We start from the raw sequence: 18,330 nt of genomic DNA, 5'->3' as shown, positions 1-18,330 counted from the left end.
TCCTCTTCCTTCAAGTTCTCTGAACAAATCACTCACAAGACATTGGCCCTGTTTTCTCCAATTTTTCCGAAAAGTTTATGCAGCTATGCTTCTTTGAAACAAAAAGCCAATTCGCTATTAGCATGGGAGGTAAAAAACCTATTAGGAAGATATAAATATGTTATAGCGCTTGTATACCAGAGGAATTGAATGACTTCAAAATAATATTTCTAACTCCTTCCTTTGCAGTCTATGAAATAAGCAGGCAATAGTGGTTTCCATTGTGAAGCTTGAAATCCACCAAATAAAAAAAAGAAAAGAAGACCTGAGAAAAATATCTAAGCTGTCTTTCACTTCATTTCCTTGCAATTTCTTGTTTGTTGTTGTTGTTGTTGTTGTGTTTTTGTTTTGTTTTTTTTGTTTTTGTTTGTTTTTACCAGGAATGTCCTCAGGGTTAACATTTCCCGGGAGGCAAACTCTCTTTTCACACAATCAGGTTATTTTAAAGATTTTCCCCTTAAGCTCTTCTTGTTTCCCTATCTTTGTCCACATGTCACACTCTGGCAAAGGACAACACAGAAATATTCCATTGGAACATGGCTAAACCACAGCCCATGAGCCAAATCCAGCTTTTACCTGTTTTGTATGGTCCACGAGCTAAGAATTTTATCAATGTTTAAATGGTTAAAAATAAAGATATTAAATATTCTTCTCCTGTTGACTTTATAAATATTATATGAGAGAAGAATATTAGATAAAAATCAAATGTAAATATCCATACATAGATTTTTATCAGAAAACATCCATGCTTATTTATTTTCATATCCTGTGCCCGTTTTTGCCAACAACAGTAGAGTTGAGAAGTTACAATAGAAATCATATGACCTGGAAAGCTTAAATATTTACTATTTGGCCTTTTACAGAATAAAGTCTGCCCCCCACCCCGATTTAGAATACAGCTAAAATTAACTCCTATATAAGGGGGACCAAGCATGCATAGATTGTCTCACTGAACAAAGGTAAAGGCAAAGCTTTAAAAGCAAACATTGCAGAAATTCTTTTGAACAGAGTTTTTTTTGCAAAACTAATTGGCTAAAATCTACCAAGGAGAGGACAGCTTGCCCTTAAGCAGTAGATGGAGTAAGGGAGGAAGGCAATTTCCATTATTTGATGAGTTTCTAAAAAATACTGCTATTTCAGGAGCGTGATGCTTCTGTCTCAGTTCTGGCTGCCGGTAACCTACCGATGGCAGTTTAGTTAAGTTAGGTCTGCACCATTTTCTCATGGTTTTTCGGTCCCCACTTAAGTCCACCTCAGATCCCAAATGAGGTGCTTGAGTGACCACAGGGATATCCAGTTAATGATAGTAAAATACAAATAACAATATCAGCTAGAAGAGGAAGCCAAAAAATCTATTGGCAATCAAAAATTCATTAGAAACACTTAGAACCCAATTTGTATGTAGTTTACTCTTCAGCCTAGACGTAACCAAGAGAACAATATCCATGAATAATGGCAGTCATCTTTAGATAATCAATTAGCCTTTTCTCCAAGCTAGTGATAACTTCATTTTTTTCCTGAAGTATATACCCAGGTGTATCAAGGTGTTTTAGTCATTGTACACACTTTAATCATGATTGGCCAGTAAATAGTCAAGAGAAAATCTATGACCCAGGGCTATTTTTACTAGTCAATTGGGCCTCTAAAGCTTGAGTTGCTTTATTTGCTCCCTGGGCCTTAGTCAGCCTTAAATTGTGGATACATATTCCCACGTTTGAACTTCTTAAACAGGGGAGAAATGCTCATACAATGGGTGCTATCCAGTGTTGCAGATGCATCCTGGTAAATTATTGTCAGGCAGTATTAATTGGGGAGGGGAGTTGCTTTTGAACACATAAGAAAGGAAGATGGCCATATCAAAAGTATAGGCTAGGTTTTGATGTTGTAAGCACAGGAGAACCATCTGAACATACAGTCATACACACACATGCATGCCTGAGAGTACATCTTGAAGGGACACTAATGTGTTGTTTATGATAATCAGTTGCTCTGTCCATCACTCTCTGGCCTTAATGGGTTTGACTATAGTGAAAGACAAACAAATGGGTGAAATTTAATAAATCTTGTCATGATTTCTGTGTAGTATCATAAAAAATAATTGGATCATAGCTTGCATCATTAATTTCGTGTCCATTTTTATCTCCGTCTTCTGAATTTCTTTAAGGCTGTGCAAGATACTAATAATAGCAGCTAATTGTTGTGGTTAACCACGTTTCTTTATTGACTATAAAAAGGAATGTGGCAGTACACATAGCTATATGATTCTTACCAGAGGAGTCTAGGGTCAAATATCAAACCCAACAGTTGTGAGACTGCTGTTAGCCACTGCAATTGTTTGAAAATGGTGCATTTAGAGAGTCTGAAGAATTTAAGTGAAAGAAATCGGAGAAAAGAGGACAGAAAAGTATGATAAATGGCCTCAAGTTTTATATGGACCACTTGCTATAACCTAACACCATCCATTAATTTAACTCACAGCCAAGATTTTCTTCCCTTGAGTTACATCTTCTGCAAGGGCATGAAGCTTTCTGAAAGAGCCAGGGCATTTAAAACATAAAGAGTTAATTTTTTTTCGTATTCAAAAATTCTTGAGTTTTCCTATCCTTGGTTTATAAAAATATTTATTACACTCTGTAAGCCAGTCCAAATAGGAACTCCTTTGAATTTAAGAGTCTTCATAATGTGATTTATTAATATCCTTCAAAATAGGTAAATGTATTTCAATGTATTTGCTAGAAAACCATGTACACTACACAGCAAAGGAAACTTATCAATCCCTTGATCAAGGAAGGAAAACTGGGGAGTAGTTATCCTCTATAGCATAGAAGCCATTTTCCCTGTTGTTGATTCTCGGGTAGGTAGCTTAGTGCAGAAATAGTTTTCTAACTCCACTATAAGAAGTTTATAGATAGAGGTTGTTCCTTTCTCTTCCAGAGACGCAGTTTTCTCTAACACTTGTTCAACTCGATATAGAAGCGTTACTCCAAGGTTTATTTATACTTAGTTCTAGCCACTCAAAGGTTTTTCTCACATTTTGATTTAGTTCATTTGGTGAATTTCTATAAAACTGTTCTATTATTTTCAAGGGAGTTGAGCAAAGGCCATGCACTAAGAATACTTCATATTTCCCCAAACTTAATGAGGGGACACAAAACTGTAAAAAAGCCAGAAGTAATATTCCCAATCTGCATTTTTTAACACACATTCATGCTCTTTTATATAAGGATTATAAAAAACAAGCTCAGAATTCAGATCTCTTTGCTTTCCAAACCATATAAAGTAATTTGATTCATTGATTCCTTTGATCTTTGTATGCAGTACGTTTCTTCTCTTTGAATAGTTGATCTGGTCTGAATAAGATATCCCTGCAGTGCAAATAAATGATGACATATTATTATGACTAACTTCCGAAAGGTAGAGAGAGAGAGAGAGAGAGAGAATCTGGCCACAGAAACAAAAAGGGCTATAAATATGAACAGACAATTGAACATGGCTTCTTTAAGGGGAAAAAAAAAGCTTTTTCCATTTATAGACCGACAGGAAACTGAGAGCTTTAGTTACACATTTGTATCAAAAGAAAGTACAGACACCTGTGAGCCCATCATTTTGTTTCACCTTTTGAGAATTTCATAGACTTTCATATATAAACAGTGATAACATGGCTGGGACATCATATCTAGGCTTCCAGGATTCATACAGATCAGACAGACAACACAGAAAACTATAACAGCAATGGAAAAACAAATGGTCAGTGGTATAGGAAGTGACACAAGTGACTTCCCAACCCTGTGACTGAGACCACCAGCCAATGGCCTGAATAAATGTAATAAGTTTAGTGCAAAGAGATGGGTGTCTCCAATGTCAGGAGAACCAGAATCACCAAGACAAACATGCAGGAGTCCAAGCATTAAGAGACATCCAGGTTTCCTGACTATTGCCACTTCGCAGATATCAGATTCCCTGTGTTTGTACCACTTAATCACAAAGACCAATTGATGAGAGCAAAACAATACTTTCTATATTAATACTACTAGCAAAGGGAGTAGAGTGACTATGCAAAAATCAGAATCAGGACAAAACTAGACCGGGCCAGGAACCAGATTCGGTTCACACAATGTAAGAATTATCTGCTGAATGGAGAGACTCAAAGTATTCACTTACATTCCTGAGTTTTACATTTCTCTTGGCATTGATGAATGGACTTAGATGGACAGAACACACTAGAAGTTCCATGAATAACTGTCAGGAAATAACTCAGCGACATTTAGTTGTGGCAGAGCTAAAGTTTACTTGTGTGTGAGATTTCAATATTGTCTCACTGGACAAAGGCAAAAGCAGAATAGAACACAAAAGCAGAATTGGGAACACAGATTTTAAATTTTTCTCTCTCTGTTGATATTTACTTTGGCTTTCCACTATTTATCCTGAATCACTTTGAGGATAGAGAGATCATGCTCTTCCAATATTTTAAGCTTTACATGAATCTTTTGATGTAAAATTTCTGTAAAATTAATTTCCCAGTGTAATTCAAGGTCTTAAAATGTGCATAGTTTTTTCATTATTAATGTTTATACTGTTGTTTTCACTATTTTAGCTTTTTGTAAATCTATGCTATGTATGTAATCTGAAAAGTGAAACAAAAAATCTAATGTTCAAAGATACTTAATGCATTGTTACTTAAAATGGTAAGAAATCTATCACTTGGAAAATTTAAACCATGCTATCACTACTTGGGAACATTATACAGCAACTAAAATGAGTTTATAAATAGTTTCATATTATACGGGAACATATAATAAATGATCATGAAAACCAGGATGTAAAATTATGTAGAGAATATGACTACAACTACACATACATGACTATAATTAAAAATAGTTTTGAAAGACACATCAGAATACTAATAGTGGTTATATTTGGGTGGTGGAAATGCTTTCTTTCTCTTTTTTCCAGTTTTTTTTCCGAAAAACTTTTATGATGAATATTTATTGCTTTAATGATAGAAAATTCACAATATACTTGATATACACAACAAACAAACAATACTAGTAACCTCTGAAAATCCCCTGGAAGTTATATTGAGAACCTCCGAAATGTTTTCATTTTTCTGTAACATATTTGTATTTCTTAATTCTGTAGGTTCTTTTAAAACTAGTAAGTATTTTACATGTGTGCATCCTTGTATCTATTCATTCTATGTGACATATGTTCATGATTGCATCTCAGTCATTTCCTTCTTTCTCTTAATATAGACAATATAACTCCAGAACCAGACTTATCAGTGTGTGGCAGCACCCAAGGAAGCCCACAGAGTCTCACATGGAGGCCCTAAAAGAGAACTTCTCACTATGTGTTTCCAGGTTTGAAGACAGAGTATTACAGTAACTTAGGCTAAGTTCAAGAAGTGGTGCAGGACAGTTGTCAGCTAAGCTGCATGTGAAAGTATACCTAAAGAAAGCAATATACGGCCAGGCACAGTGGCTCACACCTGTAATCCCAGCACTTTGGGCGGCTGAGGTGGGAGGATCATGAGGTCAGGAGTTTGAGACCAGCCTGGCCAATATAGTGAAACCCTGTCTCTAATGAAATACAAAAATTAGCTGGACATGTTGGCGAGCATCTGTAGTCCCAGCTACTCAGAAGGCTGAGGCAGGAGAATCACTTGAACCTGGGAGGCGGAGGTTGCAGTGAGCCGAAATCATGCCACTGCACTCTGGCCTGGGCAACAGAGTGACACTCTGTCTTAAAAAAAAAAAAAAGGAAAAAAAGAAAAAAGAAAACAATATACATAGTACATCTCAATGGGTTTTTTTACTACCCCAGAAGGAGCCACTCTGTCAAAGACCATCTGTAAATCATAAATTGTGTTTTTTTCTGTTCTTAAACATTAAATAATCTCATTTAATTGGTATCATTCTGGAAAAACATGAGCTCTAGATTTGTGTTAAATTTTCTTCCTCAACTAAGTAAACAATCCCACAACCACCTTCCAGAAACTTCTATGTTAACAGCCATACAACTACTCAAAGTATTAACACTGCTATTGTTCCTCTCTTACTCTTCCTCCTCTCCAGTCCCCTTTGCCTACATGACTTCTTTCCATTTTTAAATCTCCAGTAAATTTTTAGCTTTTTTAGGGAAGATGCAATTACCCTACCTCTTCTTTATAGCACATGTTATTACAGTAGCAATTTCATTTTTAATTTTTGTGATAACTTACTCAATGTTGTTTAGCTATAAGTCCCAACTGAATGTCCCTGAGGACAGAGCATTTTTTAATTGCTATACCCTCAGGACTTGGAACAGTGCTTTAATATAGTAGAAAGTTAATAAACATTGGTTGCATGAATAAATACATGAACTAATGGAAGAACTAATACATAATAAATCCATAAATAAACACATATAGAAACTATAGAAACATGAAAGTACTCTTTATATCTTCACTAAATAGTATGTGATGTTTACTCAGGGGTTAAGGTTGTGTTATTGGGTTTTTAAGAGACAAAACTAACTAGAGATCAGATCTCTCCTGAAAACGGGGTTCATGTCTTTATGTCCTGACATTCACCAAGGATACAGGCAATGCTCTCAGTGAACTGGGTAGAAAGATCCAAAGGGTCCGAGGCTCTGGAATCTGCCCCTTTGAGACTATGAGTGAAGAGGACAGGAGCCCTAGGTACCTTCTCTACCTTGGAGATAAGATCAGGACTGAAGGTGTTACAGGCAAGGGGTGCTGATCCAGATCCCAAAAGAGGGTTCTTGGATCTTGCGCAGGAAAGAATTCAGAGCAAGTCCACAGTGCAAAGTGAAAGCTAGTTTATTAAGAAAGCAAAGGAATAAAAAGATGGCTACTCCATAGAGTAGAACATTTCCAAAAGTAAGAGGAGGAACACATCCACCCTAGGTACAATGCTTGTATATATGGGGATATGTGTTCTGCTACAAGGGTTTGTGATAAATAATTTTCTTAATTATGGTATTTTGTAGAAATCAGTATTATCTTTAAAGCAAATATAGGAATGCCTTTGTTCTCCAGATAATGAGATATCTGGACACTTCCAAGTCTCGGTCTATTTAGAAAACGTTATTTGTTCCCTTAACCGTAAACATCTAGAGGCTAGGAATGCCGAACTTTCTGAGAATGCAACCCAGCAAGTCTCAGCCTCATTTTCCTAGTCCTCACTCAAACTGGAGTTGCCCTGGTTCAAATGCCTCTGACAAAGGCAGTATCTGTGAAGGAAGGACACCAGGCCAGGCATCTAGGAATTTATACCAACTGTGTGAGGACAAAAGTTAGGTATAATAAGACCCAAAATAACCATTTTGGATAAAATCCTAGTTTGATCCTATTTGTTCATTTTTCTAATAACAACCACCACAATCATTTACATGTAGGATAATTTTTCCTCATGACAACTCTATAAAGTGGGTAATATTCTCCCATTTTTGCTCAAGAGCAGAGTTACTAAGAGTTGAGTTTGGATTCAAATCCATGTCTGATCAAAATTCTTGCTTTTACTCAGTATTCTCTACGGTTTATAGTACTGTTTTTGTTTCTCTCCTCTAGTACGTAGAAAAGCATTTTGTCGTGCTGTTGTTTAGATGTTCTAAACTGCATGCTGAGAAAAATCAAGATAAGGAGGTTTTGCCTACAGCTGGTCAGCAGTTCTAGGAGGGAGACTGAATTAACTATGTTTTTTATTTTCTGTGACCTGAGACTTCAACCTCTTGGGTCTTGCTGACTGTGGAAGGGACTGGTCCTCCCAGGGTTAGCCAATACCTTGCGGTAAAAACAACTTAGCTAGAGAGCAGAGCGTGTCTTTCAAATGCAAAGCAACTCAACCAGTGCCCATACTCCCAATGTCCTTTATCAGCTCACACATTCAGGCCACTATCCCCTGCCCTAATCACCAAGGGACAAGTATCAGACAACTAAGGACAGTCCTATGCCCCAGAGCTCCCCTGAGATTATTCAAACTAGCTAATCCTAAATATACCTACCTTGCCTTACTGTTCCTCCCCATACAATAAAAGTTCTTGCCCACATACCCCTCACCACCTCCCGTGGTCTCCTGACTGACCCGGAGTCTTCCCCTAGTAGCCCCTTGTGGTGTAGTGTTCCCTCTTCTCTTGGGATCTGTGAGAAGAACAAATTCTCTTTCCAATGGCAGTCACCTGATCTATTGGTCTTGCCATACCTAAGTAATAATCAAATCTGTATTTTTAAACAGAGACTCTTTAGCATCTAAGTAAGAGTCTTGGGGCTATGGGTGAGCTGCTGACATCAGAGAACATCAGGCACACTAGAAATCACAGGAGACAAGGGCTGGACTTCTGAATGACCTGTCCCTCCTCAACTAAACTGTGTCCTTCCACTACCCTTTCTTGTTTCATACGGGAGGCTTTATCTAACAAAAAAGTTAGGAGAGAATTATTGGAAGATGAAGGTTTAAGTAGAATTTTGTTTCCCTCCATTCCTAATTCCATTTCATTTTCTAACGTTTCTTAAGCCAGACAGGCTACTAAAGTGTACAGAAGCATTAGGAGTCTGCCAGAGTCCCCACAAAGCTGGTGAACTTTCTCTTTGTTGGGCCAGATGTGGAACCACAAGGGAAAGGGTGACTTCAGCCAGTATGAATGTGCCTGATCACCTTGTTCTCCAGGGATCCAGGACCAAGCTAAACAGGAACACTGAACTCCTTATCCCTAATTCTGGAGAAGATAAAGTCAGGGGCTTTCTCTCAGGGCCTTGATGTGGCACTGAAAACCTGTCTGCTGCTATGCTGCCAGACCACACGAGAGGCTACTAAGGAACACTGGTAGGTGGACATGAGATTACAGTTAAGGAAGAAAATGCTGCATTTAAAGAGCATGCCATGCAAAAGATGAAGAAGAAGTAAAACACTCTGATCTGGGCAACTCTAGCCAAAATGGGTTACTTAAGAAATACAATAGAAGAGGAGGAAGAGATGGAGAAGATGAAAGAGAAGAGGAAGGAGAAAGAGCAAGATATTTAGGAAGAGTCAAGGGTTCAAGTTAAGAGTCAAGAATATATTTTGGAACTAAAAAAAAAGAAAGCCAGGCACAGTAGTAGCACACGTCTGTAATCCCAGCTACTCAGAAGGCTGAGGCAGGAGGATCACTTGAGCATGGAAGTTGGACACCAGACTGGGTAACACAGTAAAACCCCATTTCAAAAAAAGAAAAATATTTTAAAATTATCATACATCGAAAGTGAATATAATCATTGTTAAGGCCTTAATTAGAGGCCTGAGAGACCAAGTGGAAGAAAATTCCTGAAGTACACAGCAAAATACATGATTTATATCAGGAGGAAAATAGAAAGATACTTGGTACATAGATGTAGGAAACCCAACATTTGAGTTCCAAAAAAAAAAAAAAAAAGTTTCAAAAAGAAAAGAAAAAAAGATGAATGAGAGGCTATATTGAACAAATAATATAATAAAATTTCCAGAAGAAATATTTGAGTCTCAGATTGAAATGGCTAACCGAGTTCCAGAAAGGTTTGATAATTGAAGACACACACTTAGCATTAAAATTCATTATTTCTTAAAATAAAGTGAAAAATCTTAAAAGCTTTCAGACAGAACAATCTATTTACATAGGCAAAAGAATCAGGCTGAAATCACACTTTTCATCTGCAACACTTGGAATTGGAATAACATTTATGGACTACTGAGAGAAAAGGAGTGGAACTCAAGGCCTATTCCTAGACAAGTATGATTCACCTATCACCATTACAGATTCAGCGATTACACCTAATGATTACTCATTGTAAGAAAAGTTTGGGAAAAAAAAGAAAAAAAAAGACCAATCAAAAAAAGTATCAGAACAGGAATCTCAAGACAGAGGAAGATGAAAAACTGACAGAACAGCAGTCAGTGAAACTACCAGGACAGAGAGTGAAACTCAATAGATACTAACAGACTGTTTGGCAATACAATTACACTATAATTGCAAAATATATTTATATTATTTGTTTTTATCTTGAAGTTTCTACTAAATAATATATAACAAAAGAAGTGTTCCATTGGTTTAAATATTGAAAAGAAAAATGTTGCTGATTATTCTACTGTACACCAAGAAAATTAATTCAAGAAACTCCAGTGGAAAAACAAACGAACCAAAAAAAAAATGACTGCCAGGCATGATGACTCACACCTGTCATCCCAGCACTTTGGGAGGCTGAGACAGGAGGATTGCTTGAGGCCAGGAGTTTGAGATCAGCCTTGGCAACATGGTGAAACCTCATCTCTACAAAAATTAGCCAGGCCTAGTGGCACATGTCTGTAGCCCCAGGTACTTGGGAGGCTGAGGTGAGGATGAGGATCACTTGAGCCAGGAGGTTGAGACTAAAGTGAGCAGTTATCATGGCATGGCATTCCAGCCTGGGTAACAGAAAGAGATCCTTTCTCAAAAAAAAGAAAAACCTGCTATAAATAACAAGAGAATTTAGTAAATTTAATGAAATGTCAACATAAAATAAAATGTTTAAAATAGCTTTTCTTTATAGTAACAAGAAGCCAACAGAAATAATATTCCAGTTATTAACATTAGTGTTGAGATTTAAAAATGTAAAGGCTGCACACATACACACACACACAACCAACTGCCACAAATAGGAAACTTCCAATTATGTAATATACATTCGTCGTGAGGTAGTAGATTATGGGTTATGTTTAATTTCTTCTTTACACATATGTGTGTTATTAAATATTTTTGTAATTAGCATGTGTTTTTAAATGGTGCCTCCAAAATGAGCTGCAGTCACCTGGGAGGAGGGAGGACAATGGCAGATGGGCAGTGGTGACTGTAGTATAGTATAAGATGGAACAAAATGATGAGAGAAAATATTAGAACTTCTATTTATAATTTCTCATCCTTATGTTAGAGAAATATGGATCACTTACAGCCAGCCAACTATCTTGAGAGTTCCACCAGAGAGGGGGGTGACAGTGAGTGTCATCCTTGTTCACTTGTTCACTTTCAGCATGTTGGGTTGTTTTATACTTCATGTCTGCCTTGTTAAACGGATTTGCAAATTCTATTTCAAATGATAGAAATGATACAATACCTTGTAATGAGATAGTGAGTAACCATAACAGTTTTTTTGGTACTACACAGATATTCACTGTTAATTACCTAGCAAAGCTTTTTATTTTAATGGTGTGGATCTCAATTAGATACATTCCTCACTTTCCAAAATATAACATAAAATAAAAAACAAATATCTTAAATTGACTGATAGTTTCTGTGATGAAAAGTGGTGGGCAGTGTTCTGTTACCTAGCAACTATCGAAAACAAATACAAACATTATCTGTACCTTCAAGGTAAATGGAACACTTTAACATTGAGTTAGAAAGTAACTGCTTTTAGAAAGAAATCTATAAAATAGATATCATCTGATTCATTTGTAGGAACATCGCTGATGCAGGATTGATATCAAAGTAGGAGGGAATTTATGAGCCAACTTTCAATGCAAACCTTTGTATAATTGGCTGATGGAGGAAAATATACTAGTATCTAGAATTGTTTCCTAGTACCTGCCTGGCAGAAGGATGTTTAAATAAATGTCTGTTAAATAAATGAATATACAACAACAGAGAGTCATAGTTTTTCTGTATTTCCTATAAAGTCTCAGTCCTGGAACTTTATCCATTTTAGGTGCTCAATAAATTCTTAGAATCGGGCAATCAAAGATGTTAGAGTTGAATGGGTTATTGGATTTTTTTTCCAGAAAATTAAATGACTTTCCCAGGAGCATAACTCATCTACATCTCGCAAAAAAGAAAAAAAAAATCAACCTGGGTGTTGATCTCAAAATACATAAATTTTTTTTAGTCTTTGTTCTTCCTTGGAGAGATAATTTGATGTTCTGAAAGAGCACAGGATTTGGCATCAAATTCTTGGACCAGGTTCTAGTCCTTACCTGACCCTACCAGTTATCAGCTGTGCAACCTTTAGCAGGTCACATACCTTCTGGGCCTGTTTCCCCAACTAAGGAACGGTGAAACTGTTACTGATCTCACATGTATTCATGCAGCATATGCACTCCAAGTAACAACATAAATTTAGGTTTTGGTTGCTGCTATTTCTCAACTGCTTACTTTCTTCAGATGATTGTTCCCCAGACTGTGCTCTGAGGAACTGGCAACCCAAGTGAGAGAGAACTTAATTGGGTTCCCTGTTGGGAGCCTAGACTTCCCTACAGAAGGCTAGGCTCTTCAGCTTCTTTCTCTTTATTCCATTTATCTTTCAACTGTGAGTAGATTTTCTTCTCTTAATATTAGTTTGGCTATTTTACCCTGGACAAATCCCCCTGGTTATGTCTGTGTGTATAACCCAGTTTCTCTCAAAGAAAGACAGTGCCCTTCTGAACTAGAGAAAATATGCTTTGAGAGTGGCTCTAAACTACCAGTGTTATCACATCCTGTCTTGTTTGTTCTATGGCAAATTCTAAGGTGTCTCATTTTTATTTTTGTTCAATTCTTCATCTCTCACCCTGGAAGAGCTCGCCAACAACTGCTTCATTAAAATTGCTTTCAGTTCCTGAAAAAGCATTTACTTCATGGTGCATTCCTCAGTCGCTCACATCTTTCCAAACGGATAGTTCTCTCTGCTGCTTCTCAACTTCGGAGAATATCTTCAATCAATCTAAGCAAGCTGTACTTCCTATCATTTGCAAGTGCTTCTATTTCAGGTAAATGTAGAAGACATTCACTGAACACCTATCCTTGGAGTTTAGAGATGAAAATAGTACAGTCTCTCACCCCCAATGAGTTCACAGACTAGACCCAGATGGAAATAATCACACGGCAGTGTGAAAAATGCCTCAGTAGAGGAATGGGTCAGAGGCTTTTTTATTCGATTATTTATCTGCCTTGTTTCAGAACAGATTCACATTTTTCTGTGTTGATATAACATACACATGCCTCCTCAAAATGTTATGTCTTAGTTCATTTACCTCATTGTGGAACATCTCTTGGATCATTTTAAGACATTCTACCTGTGATTCAAGTGAATATTGAGCCAGAGGTGGAGAAAAGACAGCCCATATTTAGAAGAAACTTTGATGAAACCAGAAAGAATCGAGAAGGAGGCACCCATGGCTGCTGAGAGAGTCTGGCAACATGGTGACGAGATTAAAGCTGTTTAGACTGAAGAAGAAAATTCTGAGGGCACATGATAGCTGGTACATGCGTTTCCTGTTGCTGCATAAAAAAAAAAAAAAAAAAAATAGCAGCCAAAACCAATAGCCATTTATTTTCACACAGTTGTGTAGTTCAGAAGTCAAGTCTAGTTAAAGTGGGTCTTTTACCCAGAGTCTCACAATGAAGGTGTCAGGTGGGTTCACTTTCTTTTATAGGATAGGGGAAAGCTCACTCAGGCTGTTGGCAGAATTCAGTTCTTTGAGGCTGTGTGTTTGAAATTCTGATTTCTGGTGGGCTGAAGGCTCTTAGAAGCTGCTCTTAAGTGCTTACAAATTGGCCCCCTCCATAATTCAAAGCTAGAAACAGACAATCTCCTTCATGCAGAATGTGTTTCATGCTTCAAATCTCTCACTTCAGCAAAAATCCAATCCCTTTAAAGGTTAAGCCGGTCCCAAGAAGGATAATCGCCTTTTCTGAAATCACCTGTGCCTTACAGAATAACCTAATCAAGGGAGTGCTATCCCATCATGTTCACAGTTCATGCCCACACTCAAGAGGATAGGATTATACAGGACATGTACATGAGGAGGAGGGAAACTTGGTGACCACCTTAGCATGCCACAACAACAGCTGGGTTCCCCTTTTCATGTGGAGAGTACCATGAGCCTTAAAGACATTAGGAGAGGAAGAGTAAGTAATCATGCACAAAGGGACAAATGTGTTAGGCTCTGAGAGACAGAATGATGAACCAGAGAAGAGTTGATAGTATAGGAAATGACCACACACTCCACAACCTCTCCTCAAACCTGAGGGTATGCTCCTGTTCAAGCAAACATTTTAAATGGTTTGGCACTCTCTTTGTAAGACAAAAAGAAGGCTTTGGGATAGCCACTCTGACAATCCAAGTGTGCTAATAGGATGCAACATTAAATTTGAAGTTGAAAGTAAATGTATATGTAAGCCTTGGTGCCTAATCAAAATTGTACAAATTTGGGTCAAATAAAGCCATTTGGAAAAAAGTAAAAACTATTGTTAGGATGCACTTTTCCCTAAACTCCTTGACTGGGAGAAAAGAGTAAGCAAAGGCTGTTCTCTGGCTCAATAAACCATTGCACTAAAGATAATAAGAGCTAAAAATGTCCAAGGTCTTATGACGTGCTAGGTCCCATGCTAAGCACTTTGCAGACATTATTTTAATTTCTGAAACAGTTTAATGAAGCAAGCAGTGTATCTTAGATGAGGACACACACACTGGCAAATATACATACCATTTGCTCAAAATTAGAACTGCCCAGCAAGAGCCCCTCCCAGGGTCCTTCCTACCTTGTATGGCCTGGACTTCTGAGAGAATGGGAAAGGAACCTTACATATGTTTGAAAGACTGTTGTGAAGATGAGGGGGTAGACTTATTTTGCTCAGCTCCAGAAGTATCGGTGTGCTGGTAAAGTTTAACAACCAACTCTTTCCAGAGATTTCCTGATTCGTATCACTTGCAGATTTCTTCCGTATAAATACTCATACTGTGGGTGATTTCAAGCCCCAACCTGATATTACCAAATGTAGACCTAGAAAGACAGGCAACTTCAGGCTAGCAGGTAAAAACATTTGGAATCAGATTTTTATTGATGCACTGGAGAATTTTCAAACAAGTAAAGCTGTGCAATGGAACTGACTTGTTCAAAAACTAGGGGCTCCCAAGACTCTACGTAAATAGAAGCAAACTTTGATGCTGTCAGGAAAAAAAAAAAAAAAACTGTAAAATGAAACCTTGCATTTGAAGATTACAAACATAGGATGTAAAAATGGAAGGGTTAAAGATACCTGGTAATTCCCTGTTCCTTCTGCAGTATCTATGGCATAGTCTCTTATTTGCTGGGAGGACTTTTTTCCATGAGCCACTGGCTTCTAAGCTGAGGAACGGAGCCTGCAGATCTCCCCTAGTTAATGACCTTAGAGCAATGCCAAATGGACGGCTCCACTGTTTTCTGCCTCCAAAATCACCAGTCACTCACCTTTTTCTGTTTCAACATTTTAGGCTGGGACTTTTCAAATAGTTCTTTGTAAAAATCACGTTCTTGGTAATTTTCTTCACCATTATCTCCCGAAGACTAGAACTATAAATAATACGAAAATTTAATTACAAATTTCTATTTTAAAAAACACTGTTTGGATATGTGATGTTTAAATCTCCATGAAATTATACCTTTGAAATTGCTTAATTGTGTTTTCCTGCCAATTTAAATTGCTCATAAAAGGGAAATTTTCAAAATATATAGTTTCTAATTCTTTCCCTGAATCATCACAGTAGCATTGCTGTTGCTCTAGAAGAGCAGTACTGTACAAATACTGCGAACATCAGCAAATTAAGGTTAGGCCCACGGTGGTGTGGGAGTGAGGGAGGAGACACTTCAATCTCCTAATCTGGTTTAATTTATGTCTAATGAATTTTAAAAAAAAAAAACCTTAAAAATGTGGTTCTTATTCAAAGCTTACAGCTAAGGCATGTAATAATTTCTTTCCTAAATTTCTTTATGAAGGTGTTGTTCTCTAATGCAATGGAACCTGGCTTTTTTTTTAATTGCAATTATTACTATATTAGGCTCACTTATTTGTATAACCAAAATAATCATTTGCATTTATCCAATTTCTTTCTTCCTTGGCGTTCACAGTCTTATGAAGTATATATCTTACTGACGTACAAAAATTCTATCACTGGTACAGATTTGTAGGCCAGCAGTCTAATAGATTGGTAATATTATAGAAATGTTCATTGAAAATTTTTTCCCTCTGCCAAGCAGCCCAATCTGCAAATAGACCAGCTCCAGAGGCACATCAAGTACTGTTTGCTTTAGTACAAAGGCCACTTTCCCAGGCTCTGTGAGCTACCATAACCAGCAAGGCAGTTGTAACACACGCAACTTTATAAACTTCTAGCCATGAAAGCAACAGAAGGAATAAAAATAATAAATGATGAGTGCTGTTAAAATGGGAATCCACTCAGAAGTGCTAAAAGCATTAAAAATTTATTCCTCTGCCACTCTGTGCAGGACCACAAACTAAGAACTAGTTTCTTTTTAGGTTACACATAGGGAGAAAGCATATTCTAGTAGTTTCGTGACCTGACTGCATTTTATAATCACCTAGAGAGCTTTTACAAACCACAAATATGAGGGCTCACAACCAGAGACTTTTTAATCAATTGATCTTGATGAAAAAATTGCGTCAGCATTTTTTAAAGCTCCATAGGTCTCTGCAACGGGTAGCTCAGTGTGGGGCATCACTGGTCTAGTGAAAACAGCACTGGATTGTTTTTGGCTAACCATTAACTAATTGTGTGATCTTGAAAAAGATATTAATCCCGCTAGGTCACAATATTATACTGAAAAATTTGATATTTGGATTAGAATTTCCTTTCACCTCTAAACTCCTATGATTCTAAACGATAAACATGACCAATTCTTTTTGTTTTTTTCCTTGAGACGGAGTCTCGCTCTGTTGCCCAGGCTGGAGTGCAGTGGCGTGATCTCGGCTCACTGCAAGCTCCGCCTCCCGGGTTCATGCCATTCTCCTGCCCCAGCCTCCCAAGTAACTGGGACCACAGGCACCCGCCACCACGCCTGGCTAATATTTTTGTATTTTTAGTAGAGACGGGGTTTCACCCTGTTAGCCAGGATGGTCTCGATCTCCTGACCTTGTGATCTGCCCGCCTTGGCCTCCCAAAGTGCTGGGATTACAGGCGTGAGCCACTGCACCCGGCCAAAAATGACCAGTTCTAATCATAAATTATAATTTTCGACACACCTTCACTTTCACTCAGCATTTACAACATGAAAATACTACAGGGGAATATATATTGCTGGGATTTTACTCTCCGAAAATAAACTATATAAGCTAATTGGGAGACCAAAACTTATGCATAAACAGAGAAAATCACAATTCAAAATAACACATGCTAAGTGTGTAAGCAGTATCACGTTAACGCTGACCATTTCTCTACAACTGGGTTACTAGTGTAAAAGAAAAGTTGCGCTGGACCAGGTAAACAAGCAAGGAGGACTTTATTCCAGACTGTTGCAATGGGGAAAGAGATTAAATTCAACTCCATTGAAACAAAAGGCTAGAGGGGAGGATTTGTAAGTGCTGGAGTGAGTTAGTGGGAAAGCACTAGAGGACATTAGGAGTGAAGGCTGATTAATGTGTGAAGCCGTCTGTGTTTGTTAATGAGATCCCATCAAAAGTTAGGCTCCTACCCTCCCACAGAGACTGGGAGACAGGGGCCCCTTCTCTTTAGATTATTACATTTAAAGGGGGTGGTTCCCAGGACCTTGAGAAAGACACTTCTGAGTTACAGAAGATTTACACCTCAAAGGGGCAGAGAAAGAATGTATAACTGTAAGAAATAACACTTCTGAGTTATAGAAGATGTACACCTCAGAGGGGCAGAGAAAGAATGTAAAAGTTTCCTAAAGTAAATGCTTTAAGGAAAGGGGGAGGTCAGGAAGAAACCTATCTAAAGCTTAGTCATGTTGAGGGGAACATTAAGTCCTTTGTCACTAGGTTACTTCTTCAATTCCTCATCATTGGACAGGAAATTCCCACATCTGGACGGTTTCCTCATCTCTTGGCTGTTTAGGCTGATGAATTATCATAGTTCATCAATTCTAAATCACACTTGTTTTTCACATTTTAACTTTTCCAAAATTTAAATGTGTCTTATTACCATTGCTGTTATCTGGGTGGCAGTGGTGACATACCAAACATTATAACTTGTCAGTCTTCAAAAAGACTGCGCTATGATTCATTTTGGAAACAAAGTCATTTTGTTGAAATGAGCCACTGCATGTAAACTTGGTATTACTAGGGAAATAAATACTTACTGTCCAAGTGATGATTGAAACTCCCTAATTTCTTGCAAAACAACAATCAAGTTATTTATAGATGTAGATGAAAATGTGTTACATTTTGTTATTGGGGCACATGCAAAAGGCAGTGCCTCTCACTTGCCAGGCAATGAAATGAAGGAAAGAAAAATCACCAGTACCACTGAAAAGACAAGATACAAAGCCATAAGAGGCTGGTGTGACCAGCTGTTGGTATTTTTTTTTTTCTTAGTGG

This window comes from Macaca nemestrina, chromosome 14 (assembly GCF_043159975.1).
Source record: "Macaca nemestrina isolate mMacNem1 chromosome 14, mMacNem.hap1, whole genome shotgun sequence".
NCBI lineage: Eukaryota > Metazoa > Chordata > Mammalia > Primates > Cercopithecidae > Macaca > Macaca nemestrina.
Note: the sequence above shows the minus strand (reverse complement) of the source record.